The sequence below is a fragment of the Ovis aries genome, chromosome 8 (genome assembly GCF_016772045.2).
Source record: "Ovis aries strain OAR_USU_Benz2616 breed Rambouillet chromosome 8, ARS-UI_Ramb_v3.0, whole genome shotgun sequence".
Classification (NCBI taxonomy): Eukaryota; Metazoa; Chordata; class Mammalia; order Artiodactyla; family Bovidae; genus Ovis; species Ovis aries.
In genome coordinates this window covers 40,078,525-40,099,627 of record NC_056061.1, presented here as the reverse complement: position 1 = coordinate 40,099,627, position 21,103 = coordinate 40,078,525, and the positions used below count along the sequence as shown (strand labels likewise).

General features: G+C 42.6%; 1 protein-coding gene across 9 annotated transcripts in view; it reads left to right on the top strand.

Moving 5' to 3' along the window:
* The first annotated feature begins 1,286 nt into the window (after positions 1–1,286).
* KLHL32 (kelch like family member 32) overlaps positions 1,287–21,103 on the top strand; it is a 219,816-nt gene continuing 199,999 nt past the window's right edge. For all 9 annotated transcript variants that reach the window (XM_060419229.1, XM_042253392.2, XM_012182743.5 and 6 more), the window contains exon 1: positions 1,287–1,676. The gene's annotated coding sequence lies outside the window, so the exon portion shown is untranslated. The remainder of the gene's footprint in view (positions 1,677–21,103) is intronic.

The following is a 21,103-nucleotide window of genomic DNA, read 5'->3' as shown; positions in this document are numbered from 1 at the left end:
GGCTGGATATTGTCACCCTGCTTATTTATCTTATATGCAGAGTACACCATGAGAAATACTGGACTGGGGGAAGCACAAGCTGGAATCAAGATTGCCAGGAGAAATATCAATAACCTCAGATACGCAGATGACACCACCCTTATGGCAGAAAGTGAAGAACTAAAGAGCCTCTTGATGAAAGTGAAAAAGAAGAGTGAAAAAGTTGGCTTAAGGCTCAACATTCAGAAAACGAAGATCATGGCATCTGGTCCCATCACTTCATGGGAAATAGATGGGAAACAGTAGAAACAGTGGCAGACTTTATCTTTTGGGCTCCAAAATCACTTCAGATGGTGACTGCAGCCATGCAGTCATGCAGCCATGAAATTAAAAGACGCTTACTCCTTCGAAGGAAAGTTATGACCAAGCTAGATAGCATATTGAAAAGCAGAGACATTACTTTGCCAACAAAGGTCCGTCTAGTCAAGGCTATTGTTTTTCCAGTAGTTATGTATGGATGCGAGAGTTGGACTGTGAAGAAGGCTGAGTGCCTAGGAATTGATGCTTTTGAACTGTGGTGTTGGAGAAGACTCTTGAGAGTCCCTTGGACTGCAAGGAGATCCAACCAGTCCATTCTAGAGATCAGCCCTGGGTGTTCTTTAGAAGGAATGATGCTGAAGCTGAAACTCCAGTACTTTGGCCACCTCATGCAAAGAGTTGACTCACCGGAAAAGACCCTGATGCTGGGAGGCTTTGGGGGCAGGAGGAGAAGGGGACGACCCAGGATGAGATGGCTGGATGGCACCACCGACTCGATGGACGTGAGTTTAAGTGAACTCCGGGAGATGGTGATGGACCGGGAGGCCTGGCGTGCTGCGATTCACGGGGTTGCAAAGAGTCGGTCACGACTGAGCAACTGAACTGAACTGAACTGGGTCGCGGGAGGGAAGCAGAGGGCCAGAACTCGTGGCTACTCCAAGTTGGGGTCACGGCATTTGTTCCCGCAGGTCGCTCTCCAGCCGTGGGATGCAGTCTGGGAGTAGGCAGGCTGGCTCCCAGTGTCTCGGTCGTCGCAAGAGGCAACGCTGCTGAAACTGCAGGCAGTCCAAGCGACCCAGCAGTGGGCAGCGCAGGTGCCAGAAAACAAGAAAGGTGCCGCACCGGGGAGGTGGACTTCCGGGGAGAGCGGGCGCGCGCCGGCTCGCCTTAGGCAGGGGACGGAGGTGCGCGGCGTGCGCGCCTCCCGGGCGGCGATGCTGGAGGAGGGGCGCGCGTGCTCGCCGGGGGGCGGGGCGAGCGTGCGCGCTGACTCGCCCGAGGCGCGAGGGGGAGGAGCCGCCTCGCAGTCTGAGCCGCGCGGGTCTGCGGGGGTGCGTTCCCAGCCTGACGCGGTCGCCTAGCGCAGAGCTAGCCGGACGCGCCACCCGCAGGGCTTGCTGCTGCCTTTATTTACTAGGAAACACCGTTTCCCTGCGGGAGAGTTGGGGAGCGCGAAGACACACATACACACGCTCGCACACACGTTCACGGATGCACATACGCACACACACGCTAGCGCGCTCGTTCTTCACAACTGCATCCCCAAACCGGTAGAGAGAAGCTACTGCGGTTTCTCTTCACCTCGGCTTCGGGCATCGTCGGGCGAAGTACGACCATTGTATATCAGCGAGAGCCAGGTGTCTGCGCTGCCGCCTCGGGTACGTAACTCCGCAGACAGCTCACCCTCTCTCCTCGTTACCTGTTCGGAGTTGGTCCTTCAAACCGGTGGCAGAGGGTGGGAGTCTGCTTGTGAGCCAGTGGGGGCGAGATCAGAGTTGAAATTTCAGAGGATTTGAGCCCATGCAGCTTCTAGCAGCGTCGTCTAGCGGGAGCAGTTACTACTCCCGGTTACTTATTCTACCCACCCCTTAGAGTTGCTGTCCCTTTTTTCCCTTCCTCCTAGCCCAAGATGTACTTGGCTCCTTGGTTGCCAAGGAGACTTGCTTAAACATCAGTCTTGGGGCGTCTGTTGAAAGAATTGCTTTCTTAAATAATGCTGTTATTTACTTTGATTTTTTTTAAAAAAAACAAAACGTAAACTGAGGACCATGTGGTAATTTGACACTCGTTCATCTGTATTCAAGCGAAGGGTTCATTCAACTTCAGGAAAAGCGGTAATTGCCCTGTATGAAGTGCTTTAAAAAGGATTCGTCAGAGGGATTTTTCAGCAGATTGTGTCTTAAATCATAAATTACTCCCATTTTGGTGATCTTATAAAGAAAGCTGATTCCAATTAAAATCCCTTGTTCTCCCATTATATGTTGCAGTTCACTCAAGCGTGATTGTGTGATTGTCTTAACATTAAAAAGCAGTAAATGTATTAATTGTTATTCCTCACACGAGGATGATTTTCTGTCATAAAATGACCAGAACAGGAATGCATATATGAATTCTTAATATAGGGAGACAGCGTTCATAACATACATCTTTGCTAACATTTCTGTATTTATGGTATTGCTCTTTAAGTGCAGTTTTCTGCTATTCTGCCCTTTTTCTGAGAAGATTCTGTTTTCTTTCAAGTCTCTTATTATTTTTCTTTTGGTGATTAGCAGTAGTCTTTTTTTTGTTGGAGTATAATTGCTTTGCAGTGTTGTGTTTCTGCTATACAGCAAAGTGCATCAGCTATGTGTATACATATATTTCCTCTTATTGGCTTCTGACATACATCTATATGTATAGATATAGATATAAAATGTGTGCCCTGGCTTAATACACCAGATTCTAAGGTTTTAGAGCTTATATTAACGTGTAGAGAGGAAAGAAGCCCAGAAAAGCTTTGAAGATACTTTTGGGTTTTTTCATGATGGACTGGATCCTTTCCTGGAGCACTGCGTGAAGCCCAGTGAAGAGGTTTGTCTCACAGGAACCCCTAAAAACTGGGCTGTGAGTTTTACCTTGAGGCCTCAGGAGCCTAATGTGAACTTATAACACAGCACTCAGAGAGATCAGCAGTCCAGTAGTTAAGCTCTGCACTAATTTCATGCCTTTGTTACAAACAGAAATAACCACTGGCATTCAACAGTTCATTTTGTTTTCCTTTGATATTTGTTCATCTTTTCTCTCTCCAATTAAATGAGGCCAGGAAATGCATCAGATTCTTTTTATTTAGATTTTAAGCTGTGTCGTACAGAGTGTAATAATAAGAGAAAGAAGAAAAGCAGTAATAACTGAGGTGGGTAGAGGGGATTTGTGCAACTGACAGGGACTGAGAAATGAATAATGATGACAAACATTTTACAGTTCCAGATTACGGAGTATTTTTGTGCATTTCTATTTTAATCCCCACAACAACCTTGTAGGGTCACGGAATTATCTTCGATTTAAAGCTGAGGGACCTAGACTCAGAGCTTGCTGAAGGTCACAGAGTTAGTGAGTGGGAAAGCCCTTTTTGGATCCAGGCTCTTTGCCTTTAAGAAAATCCTGTGTCTGCTTGTCCAGTGTGTGCAGGTGTCTAACAGGTAAGGTAAGGCCAAGTAGGGGGCACATGGATGAGGGGGTGTTAACTGTGACCTCTGGAACCTATGTGCCCCTCTAAATGGGGCAGCTCTTACTGGCCTGTTGCTGGTTGCCACCCTGGCTCTAAAACGTTTTTGTTTTTTCAAGAAAAAAAGTAACTTCCATATTTTTTTTTTTTTGAAGTATCTATAATTTAAAAGGGCTTCCCTGGTGGCTTAGACAGTAAAGAATCTGCCTGCAATGCAGGAGACCTCGGTTGGATTCCTAAGGAAATGGCAACTCACTCCAGTGTTCTTGCCTGGAGAACTTCAGGGACAGAGGAGCCTGGTTGCAAAAAGTTGGACTCAACTGAGTGACTAACGCTTAATTTAGAAAACTGTAAGGACCTCTTTAAAAATATATCTGGGCCACAAGTGGTCTGGAGCCTACTGGTTTGCTGTCCATAACTACTGAAGTCTCATTCAATTTAAAACTGTTTTTCTGTAATACACTAGTAATGTGAACAAATGCATCCATTATTATGAGAGTGATTAAGAGTTTCCTGATTTTGATACTAAAATCTCTAGCAAAATTGCTCAGCATCCAATAACCAGGTCCAAGTTTGTTTCTGAGGGTTCCTTGGTCTCTTTCTTATACCTCAGAGAAAATGAAAGAGCATGAAGTGCTCTGGAAGAAGAATTTTTGAATCTGGTGAAACAAAATCATTTATAGTTTAAAATGTTTCATGCTCCTAATTTAATTTATTCTGCATACAGAACAAGTCGGTCGGTTACCTGTTGTAGGAAGAGGTAGAATGAAAAGTTGAACAGAAAAAAAGAGCATTCTGAACCTTTCAGTGGAAAGTTCCTTTTAAGGATTTAGGTTATTAGTTAGCTAAAACCTACCACAAAATATTGCAAGATTCCAAAGGAACAAATGTAAATGTAAACTCAAAGAGACATTTGATTTTAGGACCCTGGCAGAGAAAATGCTGTTTACTCCTTATCTAATCTTATAATGAAGCAAATATTTTTGAGAGGCTGCCACTTTCTCATATGTCTACTAAAATTACAGAAATGTCCGTAGACTTCATCGAGGCAGACCTGGTGGTCAGAAAGGAGTGGTATTTTATTTCCATCATTTCTTTTGTTTATCCAAATAAGGTCTCATTAAAAAAGAAAAAGCCAGCATTTGGACAGTAGATTCTGATAGTTCTGTCATTCTAAAATTACTCTCTTGAAGGAGGCTTTAGTGATAAATAAGTGAATTTCAGTTTTCAATTCTTGAAAGTAAGTTGCACATTGAATAAAGAGTCAGGCAGATGTTAGTCAGTACTAATAAAACAAAGTCCTGGCTGGGAGATAACACCTCTGCCCTTAAAGATTCAAAGCAAACAAGCATATTGTTCCTGGAAGCTTTTACTTTTCCAGCCCCTTCTACATGCAAACCGCTTTCCATGTTGTCTTCGTAACATCCCTATAAAATGAGCGTGTTATTTCTGTTTGACCATTGAACAAGATTATTTGAAGTTAAATTGGACCAATGAAAGAAAACTCTAAACCTCAACAACACTCCTCACTTGACACCCACACTCCTCTGCCAGTTTCCTAATGGGTGTTATAGATATGCACGTAATTGTGGTTCTGAGACAGTTGTGTGTTAAATGCTATGACAGAGATACAGAATTTCACAGAAACACAGATATGAGAAAAATCTTAAAACTTCTGATTCTGGAGGTCAGGTAAATCCTGTGTAGAAGGAGAATTAGTGCCGGACCTTGATGGCTTTGTGGGTCTGATTATAGTAAATGAAGATCCCTTTAGCTGTCGAAAGATGGAAGGTTCTGCCAAACAGTCATTTGGAATTGTGCATTAAGAGGGTAATGTACATGATCTCTGATATTGATAAGCTCATCATTGTAGCTGAAGGGATGATGCAAGATGTAGGCAGAGATATTGTCTCCAACTGCAATGCAGCAAGAAGAACTGGGGACATAGAGAGGGTGTGGGAGAAGTTGGGTTGGTGAACGAGACCAAGAGGGTAGTTGTAGACATAGAGAGAATCCAGAGAGTGTAGTACTGATTGTTCGAAAAGAGTGAACCTAAGGGAAAGGATGAACCAAGTATTATGATCTCTATACAGAGTCTGGTACCTGGCAAATACTGGTTAACTACAATGGTGTGTCTGAATTCTTAACATCCAACATCTGGCACATAATTTCCTCTCATATTATCACTTTTCTATGGAAAGGAACATTTGTAAATATTTTGTTGTTCAGTCACTCAGTCATGTCCAGCTCTTTGTAACCTCATGGACTGCAGCATGCCAGGCTTCCCTGTCCTTCACCATCTCCCAGAGCTTGCTCAAACTCATGTCCATTGAGTTGGTGATGCCATCCAACCATCTCATCCTCTGTCATCCCCTTCCCCTCCTGCCTTCAATCTTTCCCAGCATCAGGGTCTTTTCTAATGAGTCAGCTCTTTGCATTGGATGGCCAAAGTATTGGAGCTTCATCTTCAGCATCAGTCCTTCCAATGAATATTCAGGGCTGATTTCCTTTAGGATTTACTGGTTGATCTTCTTGCAGTCCACGTGACTCTTCAAGAGTCTTCTCCAACACCACAGTTCAAAAGCATCAGTTCTTCGATCCTCAGCCTTCTTTATGGTCCAATTCTCACATCCATACACGACTACTGGAAAAAACATAGTTTTGACTAGATGGACCTTTGTCGGCAGAGTTATAGATATTTTATATGCATGCGATTAGAATGGACAGATATTTGAATTTTTAAAAATGGGAAACATTGTGAAAATTAGATGAGAAAAGAACATTTATTAGTGTAAATATCAGTATAAACATCATACATAGGCTTGGAGGTTAGAGAGACTCTTGCAAATAGAGATTTTAATGTTAGGTACATCTTTTATGAAGTCTTATCTCATATCTGTGGGATAAGTGAGGAGAAATGTATGGTGTGTTAGCTGTTTGGAAATCTATACTCACAGTCAGAGAGAAGCCTTTAGTGACAGATAAATGTACTCTGTTCTTGATCCTGATTGGCTCAATTTTTTGTTACTTGAGTGGAAGTATGAAAAAAATGTGACAAGGGACAGTTAGATTTGAATTCAAGTACTAGATCTGGAATGACTGGGTGGGAGAACTGTTAGAATGATGGGCACAGAGTAACAGGATGAAATCAAATAGAAAACATGACATAGCCTGCTAGAGTCTAGCGCTGAGGACATTTGGCTTGTCAGGAGTTCACTTTGAAGTTGGAAGGATTTAAATTCCAGTCAGGTACAATATAAGCCAATGTGATGATTTGCTCTTCACAGATATATTTGGCAAGTAATGGAAAATATTATGAACAGGTGATGTTAGAAGCCCTTCTTTCAGGCTTCAGTAGAGTGCTGACTCAGTAGTTGTGGCACACACCGGCTTAGCTGCACCGTGGCCTGTGGTATCTTCTGGGACCAAGGACCAAACCCACATCCCCTGCCTTGGCACCAGGAGAATCCCCTTCCCTCTTATTGAATGGAGCTTTTGGTGATGGTGGAGACAGACCTGATTTTGTCTCTGTGTCAGGCAGTACGTTTACACCTCCTTCCCTCCTTCTATACCTGATTTGTGTTGTCTGAGAATTTCTTCCAGTTTGGAGAGTAGAACTTGAGAATTTATCCCAGAACACCCTCTTATTGGGAATTAATAGTTGAAATTAATTTTGTTCATGTATTTCCTGGTTCTGTACTTCTGATGGGGTCCTTCATGCTTATACCCTACTTGCCAAGATCTTTACCTAGGAGGTAGAAGAAGCACTCAGCTTTCTTTGTCTTTCTTTTGTCTCAGACGCACATTGTGATTCATTAATGCATTTGCTTAACTTGATTTAGACATATGGTGCTATAAATCTCAGTAAGATTTTAAAAAGAACTATGTATAAAAAAATAACAGTTTTGCAAACCTGACTTGGAGTCAGATTAGTTCTGCATATGGTGAAAGCACGGAAAGCTGTGAATTTGCCTAACGACGTTTTGCAGGGTTGGAATTACTGACTGATAAGATGATTTTTAAATGAAGAAGGAAAATCTTTGGCAGTTTTCATCGACTCTTGACTTACTCCTACATGTTTATTTGAGGTATAATATATTCTGCTTTCTATGCCAGATGAGCTAGTTCCAGTTACTTAGAAGCAGGACTTTCCTATAATCCCTCTACTCCCCAGCACAGCCTGTCTGGTTTACAGGATATTGTTCGAGTAAGCAGTCCCATCCCGGATGATTGCTTCAGTGGGAACACAGTCACTGCTAATGGGACAGATGCCGAGAGCAGTGGAGGAGGCATTTTGCAATTGTTTTTATGACGTGAATTCTGGTGCCTCATTTTAAATCATTATTTAGAAATCTTATTATTTATAAATTTTAGTTCTTCCAGTTCTTGTGCATTGTCTGTACAAAGTAGCATGACACAGCCTTGGAGCCTGGATTCAAATGCTTAGCCTGACACTTCTTGGCTCTGTGATCTTGGTACTGGCTCTGGGATCAAGCTACATGTCTATCTCCCCTCAATCTCATTTTCCTCATCTGTAAAATGGGAACTCTATTACACTGATGACAGGACTATTCTGAGACTAAATAAGGTATGTGTAGTAACCATCTAGCACAATGCCTGGTGCATAATAAAATCTCAGTACTCACTAATTCCTTCCCTTTGCCTCCCCTTCGCTGCCTACCTTTTCCTTCCCCAACATGAGGGTAGAATTCACTTAAATTTTATATTCTATTGGTATATAAAAGGCTTCCCTGATAGCTCAGTTGGTAAAGAATCTGTCTGCAATGCAGGAGACCTTGGTTGATTCCTGAGTCAGAAAGATCTGCTGGAAAAGGGATAGGCTACCCACTCCAGTATTCTTGGGCTTCCCTTGTGGCTCTGCTGGTGAAGAATCTGCCTGCAATGCAGGAGACCTGGGTTCGATCCCTGGGTTGGGAAGATCCCCTGGAGGAGGGAAAGGCTACCCGCTCCAATATTCTGGCCTGGAGAATTCCATGTACTGTATAGTCCTTGGGATCGCAAAGAGTTAGACACTACTGAGCGACTTTCACAGTATATAAAATGTCTTAATCTAGTCCATCAGCCTTAAGAGAGGAGCAGCCTCTTTTTGTGTACTGGAGTTTGAGTGAGCAGTGGATTGCTTAGGTGGGCTCCCCTAGGGAGAGGAATGTGTATGTTGGGGTTATGTCTGTCAGAGGCTTTGGCAAGCCTCCCCTCTCTTTTCCACTGTTCCTGGAGCCACAGGGAAAAAGAAGGAGGGTCAGTTTTCTCCACAGAGGCAACTCGCTGGGGCTTTATTTTAGGATCTCTTCAGGGGACCCCCTCTATGGAAGCACAAAGCTGCCTCTTGTGTCCCCTGTGGATTAGTAAAAGCAGCACCTAGTATCTGGTGGGTACAGACCTCTTAACATTTCTGTGAGGTCAAGTTCTTGCTGCCAACATCTTTCTATTCAACCAGGGGTTTCCCTTCATGCTGAATTATGTAAATTTTATGAAAAGGTCAAGAACTCCCCAGGCTCAAAGAAAAAAACTCCTCAAATTCACTTTCAAGTCAGATAGGATTAAATTCTTCCTGAAGAGAATACTTTCTAAAAGTTAAATCTATTTTTTTTTCTTTTTCCTCTGTACTATTTTTTGTCCCCTCTCCCTTGCCCCTGCCAAGCAAGTCCTCATCTTCACAAATGGCGGAGTGATCTTCCTCTTTTTTTGGATATCATTAGATTCTCTGACAGTCTAGAAACACAGATGAGGTTAGTGTGTCCTGAATTTTTTCGAGGTTATCCCCCAGCTCACAGGCCTGAGGTAACTCAGGAAGCAATGGGGACTACTGGCAGCCTGCCATACTGGTGACTTTTGTAGTATTAATAACAAAAAATACCTATAGCACGGTAGCATGAGCAGTAATTTTAGGAAACTATATACCCCGTGGATTCAGTGGACATGAATTGGAGCAAACTTTGGGAGATAGTCAATGGCAGGGAAGCTTGGTGTGCTGCAGTCCATGGGGTCGCAAAGAGTCAGTTATGACTTAGCGACTGAACAAAAAAATACCAAGCTAAATTCTGTTTTTATCATACAGTGAATTATAGAGCATTTCATTTACAGGAAAGACTGTTTCTTGTACTACATGTGTCATTTGAGAAACATGCACATTTAAGAAACTCATATATATATGCATGTATATATGTATGTATTCATTTCCGTGTTGCTTTGAATGTGTTGCAATTTAATAATTCAAATATATATTTAGTAGTTAGTAAGTAACATCAATTTAGATACCTAAAATAAGGGCTTAGGGAATTTGTTCATGCTGAATTTGTGATCATTTGTCAGACAGAATATCCTTTACCTACTTCTTTACTCTCTAAGAAGCCAGAAGAGAATATAGTAAAATTTTTAAAAAGATTCAGTATGTAGCAGATATTAATTACAGTGAGGTGTGAATTCTAGGATGAAAAATATGGTAGCCAAGATGATATCAGTACCAGATCTTGTGTTTGCATCCAATTCAGATACTAACAAAGTTCTAAAATCATACTGCTAAGGAAAAAGAGCCTTTAAATATGAGCATATTCTCAACCACTTCCCAAGTGACAGCTGTGGTTATTATTTTAGAGATTCATGTTCATAATTGAGGTAGATATCCAAATGGAAGAGATTTATTTTGATAGATTCTCTCATTGACTTGCATCCTCATCTGTTCTGTCTGACATTCCCTGAAAGAGACTTAAAAAAAAAAAAAATGCTGTTTTTGTGATAGGCAGTAGTGTAGATGTAATCCAGTAACCCCTCAACAGCAAAGATTCACTAGTCTTTCTCAGACTGATGTCTTTGAGCTGATATGGCTGATTGTTGTTGTTTTTTTTTTTTTTTTTTAAGAATACAGAGCCTAAAGAATTATGGAATGAAAGTTTTGGTTTTTCCTTCTATGGAAACATTAATTAACTACAGTGTGATTTAATTTGAGCACAGCTTATTGTCTTTAGCTTTAGGTCAAAGCTGTTTATCATTTCCTGAAGGTATTTCATATCATCTAGAGATAGGGCTTTCCAGTTGATATCATTTGAGAAACTCATGCACAGTCCTTAGGCCTTTCTACATAGCATTTAACTTGACTTTTTACTGAAACTCTGTAATTTGTGAATGTGTCATCCATAGGGTTTTGTGGTTAAAATTTTCTTGTCATATTTCACAGAGTTGTCAACTTCCGATTTCTGTTTCATGTTGTTCTATCAATATTGCTCTCCAGAAGTCTGTAAATTGTAGTCATTGCATATTATTAATTGCTTTAAAATGGAATATTGATATATTTAATGCATGTAACTGCCAAGGGGTTTGTAGATGTGGGTGGAACTCTTTGACCAGCACCTTCTCTCTGTGGCTGAGTTTCTGGTAAGCATGGAATTGGGACAAGAGGAGTCAGTACATGGTTCAGCTACGTAGTAGCATCAGCCATGTGTATTGCCTTTGTAAATGAGGACATACTTTGCCCTTGGACCAAATGAAGCATGAAATTCCCAGATCCCTCAATATGTGCCTTGCTTACTGTGTTCTTCTTTTCAGGCACTGTATTCTTCGAGTTCTTCTATTTCCTCTATGTTGACCCCGTTTTGGAAAATATCAATATTCTGTGATTGCTTCAGAATTTTGTTGCTGTCATTTTTTGCTCATGTGCAGACTTGCAGTGCCTCAATCTGCAGCTATTGGTATACTGTTCCTTTTGTGTATTTATGTGTTGATTGATGAAGAGACAGAGGCAAGGATAAAAGTGAAAGTGAAAGTCGCTCAGTGGTGTCTAACTCTTTGCGACCCCATGAGCTATTCAGTCCATGGAATTCTCCAGGCCAGAATAGTGGAGTGGGTTGCCTTTTCCTTCTCCAGGGGATCTTCCCAACCCAGGGATCGAACCCAGGCCTCTCTCATTGCAGGTGGATTCTTTACTAGCTGAGCTACAAAAGAGGACCTCTTGTATCTCAGCATTAAATGAGCCCATTAAGTGGGTTGGACAGTAACCAATGAGGACCAAGATATTTAAGAAGCCCAGATATCACTGGCTCAAGAACTTTTTTAGTTCTCTTCTCTTCTTATCTGGAACCTCATGGTTGGCCTCAGGGCTAGGAGTGGATTGAGAGTTTCAGGAGAGGGTTTTTCTAGATGGTGGCAAAGCACCCATCAGTATCTTAGCCAGGAAAGAGAGTCTCACAAGAATCAGCCATATTTCCCTCCCAGGCTTTCTGAGAGCAGTGCCAGTATTGATAAGGTCTCTTCTTAAGGCTGCTTTTACCTGTGGTTGCTTGGGTCCCAGGGCAGAACTGAAAATCCTTCACTGATCATATTTCTGTACATGAGGTGAGGCACAGTGAGGTGGATTAGGAGGGCAGAGGCCCTTGGAGTCAGAGTGTTCTTGTTTCCGGCTCTGCCAGGGGAGCTCTGTGCCCGAGTCTCCTCCTTTATAAACTGGGATAATAGAATCATGAGAACAAAATTGGATATGTTTTTTTAAAAGCACTGTTTATTAAAAAAAAAAAAGCTGTATTATTGGCTTGTTTGGCTGTTCTGGAACCTTGCTTTAGAAAATCATACTTGATCACTGTTCTGCAAGTAAGTCCAGCCCTAATGTTGCAACCAGGCTGATCCTCAGAAGGACCTGAAGTTGTTTTAAAAATACAGATTCCTGGACTGTCTATATTTTTTTGTGTATTGGAAGCTATATTGGTTGCTGAGCTCCAGTGTATTAGGACACCTTTCCTGAGTGATTCTAATGGTGGGCCTAATCCCGGAGCTACAGGTCAAGAGTTCAGGGACCCGGTCACACTCTGCTCCTATTCCTGCCTCCAAGGACCCACCGGATCTGGATCTGGGCCTCAGTTTTCTTTTCATTCACACTTAACAAAAAATAACACAGCAAATAAGTCCTGAGTCACAGTGCTCTCTGGATACTCAACTGGCATTTAAACATTGCAGGCAATGCTTCCTAAACAAGTGCCCTGGATGAGAGTTGTAATGTGTGATTAACATCTGCACTGCTGAAATAGAATTTAGGATTTTCCACTCCGATTTGTGTACAACTAAATCAGGTGAATTACTGCAGAGAGTGTCTTTGTAAATATCCTCGTTGTAGTATTACCCAACATTGAAGTAGTTTGATTGATTTAAAAATGGACATTTCTCTGTGTGTGCTTAGTCGCTTAGTCCTGTCCTGCCCTTTGTGACTGCGTGGACTGTAGCCCGCCAGGCTCCTCTGTCCATGGGCAAAAACACTGGAGTGGGTTGCCATTCCCTTCTCCAGGGGATCTTCCCAATCCAGGGATCAAACCCGGGTCTCCTGCATTGCACACAGATTTTTGAGACCTGGTTTTCTTGTCTGGAGAATCCCATGGGCAGAGGAGCCTGGGGGGCTTCGGTCCTTGGGGTCACGAAGAGTTGGACACGACTAAGTGACTAACACTCTTGCCTTTTGAGGGATCACACTGGACATTTCTGCACAAGATGAAATGAGATGCTTTTTATTTTATACATTTTTAGATTTAGAGCATTGATGGTGATTACATGACATTATATAAGCCAAATGGAGAATACAGTTTCCACAGGGGATGAAATCCTATGAGTCATTGATGAACAGTAGTGAACTGTGGCAGAATAGTGTAGATCTTTACATCAGGATTTTGGGAGCAGAGAAACCATAATTTTGAATTGATGTTTGCTCTTTGTTTTAGGGACAGTTTAGAAGGTGTTTTGCAGGGTTTTTTTTTTTAATATAGGTTTTTAAATTTAATATTCTGTTCTTAGAAACTGGCTGAAACAGTGTGACTGTGTGTGTGCATTTTTTATGTCTGAGGGGAATTGCATGACTGTCTTAATTATCATCATCTTAAAGCCTCAAAATACTTGAATATCAGGCATTTTGAGGAGACATGCAACTGTTAAGACCAGCATATATATAAGGAGAAAAGAAAGCCTTGTCATGAGACATTTATGAAATTATGCATGATTTTGATCAGAGAAAAGAAATAAGAGTTATGAATGGTGAGGATGTTGCCTATTTATAAATATAAGAGAAGTCATTTTAAGGCATATGAGTATATGAAAGAAGGGCAGATATCATATTTATTTGTCTATGATCATTCTAATCATTATTATGACTATTGTGATGGTTTCTCTGTCATTGAGTTAGGTACAAACCAGCTTAATCCCTTTTGCAAGATTATTTTTGAGTTGAAAAAATAGTCTTTTGACCTAAAGAATGACCATTTTAGAACTGGAATTGTTTTGTTCAGTTACCTTTTCCTCCCTCCCTGGAAAGTGAGATGAAATGGTATGTTTAAAGCTTTACCAAATTGGATTTAGGGTATACGCTTTCTTCTGCCTTTTGTGTCAAGGACAGGAGAGACAGAGATAAGGGTGAAGTTAACTGTACAATTGTATTTACCATCAGTTGGTTTTTAAGGCTGCAGCTTCATTAGGTGGTTAGCACTTGGCTGTTCTGCCAAAAGCATCTTTTTGGCCATCTGTGCCAAATTAGAGGAAGTAATGGCCTTGGGCACAGCTGCTGAGTCTACTGTGTATTTCTAACTCATTTATTAATGATAATGATCACACGGAGAAGTCCGGTGGCCAAATGTGTAGAGTAAATCGAGGGACCCAAATACACACATAGAAATTTAGAGATGCAAGAAAGAAAAATTTGTGTTGTACATCATGAAATGAAAGTAGGTGTTATTTAAATCTGCATCGAGGACTTTAATGTGTTTTACCTTCATCTCCTTTCTTTCTTCTGGTGGTTTGGTGGTTTAGTTGCTAAGTTGTGTCCGACTTTTGTGACCCCATAGGCTGTCAGGCTTCTCCACCCACGGGATTCTCCAGGCAAGAATACTGGAGTGGGTTGCCATTCCCTTCTCCAGGGGATCTTCCCGACCTGTAGATCAAACCCTGGTCTCCTGCATTACCGGAAGAGTCTTTATCATCTGGGCCACTAGGGAAGCTTTCTTCTAAGGAGAAATAACTACAGGAGAGACTGACCTTGATTTTCAGCACTTCTTTGTGATGCTTCATGGATTTTGCTCTAAAGTTGATATTTTTATAAGAGGTGAAGCTCATTAATATATCTCAAAATTCATTGATTGGGCCTTTTCTCAGCTCAACAGCTCTATTGAGAAGAATCACGAGGGATGAGTGACTCTCACTGGTGTCACTGCTCTTTTTGTTGGTTCTCTTGGACCTTTCCAGGCAGGGTAAGTCTGATGTCATTAGAAGTATAATTAAGGAGTTATAAGAAAATAAACTGTTCAGCAGTCCTAAGGATAAAAAGAAGGCCAAGAATCAGGATTTTAAATAGACATTTCTAAATTTTGCATGGCCAATTCATTCTCTAGAATACCCCAACTGATGAATATGTTGGAAGGAAACCCTGTAATGAAATTGACCTTTAAGAGAAAGTTACCAAAATTATGTATTGTGACTTTGGCATATATAATGTATTTTAGTAGCAAACTTCCCAGTACATGCTTTTTTAGTTTTTTTCCTCCAAACCTGCCTCCTCCAGAGCTTCCCCATCTTCAGTTACTCAGGCGCAGAGCCTTGTGGAGTCAACCTTACTTCTTTCTCAAACAGCTCACATCTAGGCAGTCAGGAGATTCTGTTGGATTTACCTTCAAAATGCACCCAAAATCTGACCGTTTCTTACTTTATTCCTGCTCCCACCATTGCCCCAGTCAGCACCAGCTGATGCTTAAACTACTGTAACAGATTCTCAGCTGGTCTCCTTTGCCTCTTGTAGTAGTGTTAGTTGCTCGATGTGTTAGTCGACGTGCGTTTGACTCTTTGCGACCCCATGGGCTGTAGCCCGCCAGGTTCCTCCTCCAGACATCTTTCCCACCCAGGGATCAAACCCCCATATCTGTGTCTGCTGCATTGGCAGGCTAGTTCTTTATCACTAGTGACACCTGGGAAACCCTTGCCTCTTGTAGACCATTTCTAATACCACAGCCAGGGTGATCCTTCTAAAACCAGAGTTAGATCACCTTCCTCTTTTGCTCAAACCTCCAATAGATTCCATCCCAGGAAGCAACACAGTCCACACCATGTTTCCCCTCCTATCCCCCGTCTTCATCTTCTGCTGTTTCCTGCCCACTCCTGCCCTGGTCTCGCTGGCCTCCTTTTCTGCTTTAGAACCTGCGCACATTGTCCCTGGTTTCCTGTGCTGGACTGCTCCTCTTCTTGCTTGTCCCCAGACTCCCTCCCTTACCTCCTTCAGGTCTTGGCTCAAGTGTCACCTTGTCACTGAGGCCCACTGCGATCACCTACTGAAATGTAAACTATCCCCACCCCCCGCTTCATTCTCAGTTCTCCTTACCCTGTATTACTGTCCCCTTTCCACAGCTCTCATCACTTTAAAGAACAGATTTATGGAGGGTTAATTTACAGATTGTAAGTGTACAGTTCAATAGTTTTTAGTCAATGTATATAGAATTGTGCAGCTGTCACCTCAGCCCTCTTCTAGAACATTTCTGTCAATGCCCAAAGCTGCCTTGTGCCTCTTCACAGTTATTTCCACTCCCGCTCCACCCTAGGTAACCTCTAATCTCTGTATCAGTAAATGTAGCTTTCTGGACATTTGAATCTCCGACTTCTCTGACTTGGTATCACCAGTGCTCAGGAAGTGTGGGTTAGAGGAGCTGGATGTTTATGTAAAATTCAATTATTATGCTATTCAAGTGTGTCTGATCCTGTATGTGGCTAACTAGGCTGTCATCTCGTTATGCAGTCCCCAGACCTCTCAGTTTCTCCTTCCCGCCGGCTCCTGTGCCCTTCTCTCCACTCTGTTCTTCCGGCCACTTTGCTGATTCAGGTCCTCAGCACTATAGCTTCTGTACTGGTCTCTGCGCTGCTTTCTTTTTTCTTCCATCCCTTCCTGTGGACTCTGTCAGATCGATATCTTTGGAAACTTGGCTTTCTTTATCTCATTCTTCTTTCTAAAAACCTCCTGCGACTCTCTAACACGTGTGGCTAAATTAGTCTCAAAAAGCATTTCCCCACCTGCCTTCTAATTCTTCCCAGTGTGAATCATCTCCCTCTCTCAGACTTTGTAAGTAAACAGGCTTTCAGGAGGTACTGATTTCTCTTCAACCTCTAATTGTCTGATTCCTAAGCCTCTTTGTCGAGTAACATGTGATTTAAGAAAAAAACAACAACAAAAATCTTTAAAGCTTTGGGAATTGGCTATTTAAAGGAACCCAGTAATTTATCTCTATTATAGTTCCTTACATTGAGTATTCTCAGAATGGCTCTTCCAAACTTGCTTTATATGCACTTAAAAAAAATTAATCAGGGCTTTCTCTAGCCACCAGTGTGGTGAAGAGAAGTTACAGGATTAATTCCATAGTGGAAACAAAACAACGCGTGTCTGGCTGAGGCCCTCCAGCATCAGGAGCAGTCCTTGGCTCTGTTTCTCTGTACTGTGTTCACTGTTGTTCCCTGCTGGAGGGTACTGGGCGGGACTGGGGTCCACAGTGGAGACTTTTTCTTCTGGGATCCAGCCTTCTCATGTACACCCCACCGTCTCTGTGCTGTTACTGATTTCAGTTGTTCTGGCCCTTTGTGATGAATGGTGATATTAAAACCGTCTTTGGACTACAGTGTCCACCAGCCACTTCCCTCCTCCACAGCCAGAGGGGCTCTGGCTTGTAGCTGCCTTTCGTATTTTGTGTATCCGCAGCGGTGAGGTGGTGCATCCATGGGATGGCTTTAGAGGCAGACAGCTCGTATGTGGAAACCTGGTTCATTCTTTTACCAGTTGTTTGGTCTTAGGAAAGTTATTTATCTCTTTGAACCTGAGTATCCTCCTTTCTGCTCTGGAGACAGTTATCCCTACTTTGCGGTATAATTATATGGATCAGATGTAATCATGTATATATGTTATCCTTGTTCAGCAAGGAGGTAAGCACTCAGTAAATTTTTCTTTGCTCAGTAAATCTACTTCTATGATTATTCTTAAGCAGAGGCAGGAGGGCCTGGGAGCTAAGGTTGCTCCCCTGTTATTGGAGAGAGCAGTCTTCCTTCCTGTTATCACCTCTCGCTGGGTGTGGGGGTAATGAGAATGTCAGCAATTGTGTTTTGACTATCACCTCTGTTTTTCAGTATTCGGGGTCTAAAGCTGTGATTCATGGGCCACACCTGATTGTACTCGTATGACCCTATTACTCTCATTTCAGCATGAAAATATAAAAGATCCTATGTTGTTGTCACTTATTAAATATGCTGCCACTGGTGTTTTTGCTTATGAAAGAATCACCGGTTTTCTCATTAGTATTATTCTGTTCTGTCAAGAATGCTCATTCGGCACATAGTTATGGGGCATCTGTTCGATGTCAGGCTCCGTGCCAAGTTCTGCTGATTCAGTGGTGAGGAAAACAGATCATAGCTTCATCATCTTGGAGCCGACACTCTAGTGGAATTGAGGGGCATTCCACAGACGATTTCACAAATAAGGGTAAAAATCACAATAGAAATAAATGCTGAGGCTCGTGGTGTTGGGAAAAGTGTAAAAAGGCTTTTGACCTGCTCTGAAGTGGTGGTGAGGAGGCCTTCCCTGAGAAGGTGGGGTTGGGGGTCTGAAGGAGGTGACGAGATAATGAAGTGAAAGCCAGAGGGTGGAGAATGCTTCAGAGAAAAACTCATGTGCAGAGGCCCAGTGCAGTGTCAAGGGGGGAAGCAGTGACAGCGGAGTGCAGTGGGATGCTGAGAGCCAGGGAGAGGGAGCAGGGAGATGATGCTCGGGGGTGGGGCGTGCAGGACCCACCACACCTGGGTCTTTAGTCTAAAAACGGTAGAAGCCACTGAGGAGGGGTTTTAGTCAAGGAGTGACAGCACCTGGAAAGCTAACAGTGGCTTCTGATTGGAGGAGAGCACACATCACTACAGGAAGGCGTTACTGTCTGTTGCTCTGGTTCAGGTCAGAGAGGATTGTAGTAGCTTGGTGAAAGGAGGTGGCGAGGAAGAGAGAAGATCATTTAAGGGCTGTGGAAAGGTAGAATTTTCAGGTCTTGGTGCTGGATCAGATATTGAGAATGAGGACCCTACTGAGTTCTGGGTCTCTGGAGGTGGTGCTATTCCATGAGAGCTGTGTGGGGTGGAGGCACCATTTGCATGGTGGTGAAACTAATCCATACAGCTGGATGGTGGTGCAGTTGGGTGTATGTTGGTAAAATTCATCAAGAAAGGGATTCTAGAAGAGGTGGGGGTGGGTGGGATGGGTGAAGGAAATTACCTGTGCATTTGGCAGTATTGTTTGAGCTGTCTTAAGGTATTCAACTGAAGATGTCAAATAGGAGATTATTGTATGTTTGGTTATCATAGAAACTCTGATATAGTTTTTAATCGGGATTGGAATTGCCTAGAGATAAAAGTCAGAGAAGGTGATGGCACCCCACTCCAGTACTCTTGCCTGGAAAATCCCATGGACGGAGGAGCCTGGTAGGCTGCAGTCCATGGGGCCTTGAAGAGTCAGACACAACTGAGCGACTTCACTTTCACTTTTCACTTTCATGCACTGGAGAAGGAAATGGCAACCCACTCCAGTGTTCTTGCCTGGAGAATCCCAGGGATGGGGGAGCCTGGTGGGCTGCCATCTATGGGGTCGCACAGAGTCGGACTCAACTGAAGCGACTTAGCAGCAGCAGCAGAGATAAAGTAGACCATTGAACTCTGAACCTCACAGAACTGGAGCACATAATGATTAGTTAGAGAGGGTAGAGCAAGAAAAATGTGTAACTAGAGAGGAAGAGGGAAAACCAGGAGAGGATGGAATCATAGAAGCCAAGGAAGTAGCAAGATTCAAAAGGAGAAAGCATTTATCCGCTTTGAATGCTGCCAATATCCAGTAAGTCAAGGACTGAAAATGATATTTGGATTTAATGACAGTCCAGCTGAGGTACTGAGGTGGACTTGGAGGCCAGAGGCACCTGGCATCCCAGGTCACTATGCCACCATGTAAATCCTGGAACCACGTCGTAACTCTGAGCAGCCCCAAGAAGGCAGCACCTCCCAATGGGTAGAACAGAAATTGAGTTGTAGGAAACAGAGGGTTAAGCTCTTAATTTTCTCCCACACCAGAGTTTGCAGTAAGGCTCATCCCTGCTCTTGAGAGTACTTATTCATCCAGCAGACTTTGTTAGGTACTGTCATGAAAGCTGGGTGCGAGGTGGTAGTGGAGAGGAAAGATGCAACTACAGTACGTGTGTAACTGTCGTCTCGGCCTAGTGTACACATCCCTAACACAGGCACAAATTGTAGGAATTCAGAGAATGGAAAGTTTAGTAGAAGATCTGGAATGCACAATCAAAAATAGAAACATGAAATGCACAACCAAAACCAGCATATTTCAGGGCCAGAAGCCTCCTGGAAATCTGAGATAATTAACACCTTAGGATTTACTTCAGAGTGTCACTGGTAGCTCATTAGGCTTTCTCTGGTGGTGCTTTTTCCTTTGCACTTTTGCAAACAAATTTTCAAAGGTTTGCTTACCAGGTTGAAATTTCAAAAAATAAATTTTTCTGAAAACTCTTTTAAAGGTGCAGCTTTTATGATTCATATGTTCCAATAGCAAACTAAATTTAACTGAAGTACCCAAAAAGTCAACACTGCTTTTGGTAGAAAATATAGTGAAAAAAGGTATGTCTTTCTTCTTTCAACCTGGATTCACTCTAGTTTTTTTTAATATTTTGAGAAATGTCCCTACTGAATAAGTGGACATGGTCAAATGTGGATTTTGATATTTGACTTAAGAAATATGATTCTTGTTTGTTTTTTTTTTTGGAAGTCTGTATCTTCACTAAGAATTAACTGTACTTGATCATTCCTTAAATGTTTCCTGAAGGACTTAAGACACATTTTATGTGAAATTTTAGCTCTGAGAAACTGGTTTTATAATGCAAAAGAGGTTTGATATGAGGGGGTAATTGTAAAACAGTTCAGGATAAGACTGCTGTTGTAGCTGACTTCACATAATCCATGAAAGCCCCTTTTATTAGCACCACCCTGAAAGTGAGCCTGGAAAAGCGCTGTCTCAATTTTCCCTTCTGGGTTCCCTGCTGCACAGGGATCACCTGGGATGGTGCCTACCAGACACTGTTTTTCTGTGTTTTACCCTTCACTTTTCCCACCTGCACCTCCCCTACCCATAAGGAAAATAGGCAAACACTTTCTTGTACTGAATTCTCCGTTTTCCTGTATTATGTGTGGGTGGGATGGGGGTCGGATGGGGAAAGTGGTTGTCACATACCTTTTTGAGAATTTAATAAATTCCTCTTTCTTGTACAAAATGCATGCATGCTTGCAGCTTCAGAAAAAGAGTGGCACAGAACAGCAGGGGCTGTCGCGTGCTCGAAGTCTGTTCATGGATCGCAGGTTGGAACCTTCTGCTGTGACTATCCTGGGCACCAGGATCTGAAGGCACTTTCTCAGACACATCTTTCACTGTAGTAGTCTTCTTGCTTTAGGGGCTTCCCAGGTGGCGCTAGTGGTAAAGAACCCGCCTGCCAATGCCTGAGACAGAAGAGATGCAGGTTTGATCCCTGGGTTGGGAAGATCCCTGGGTCTGGAGGA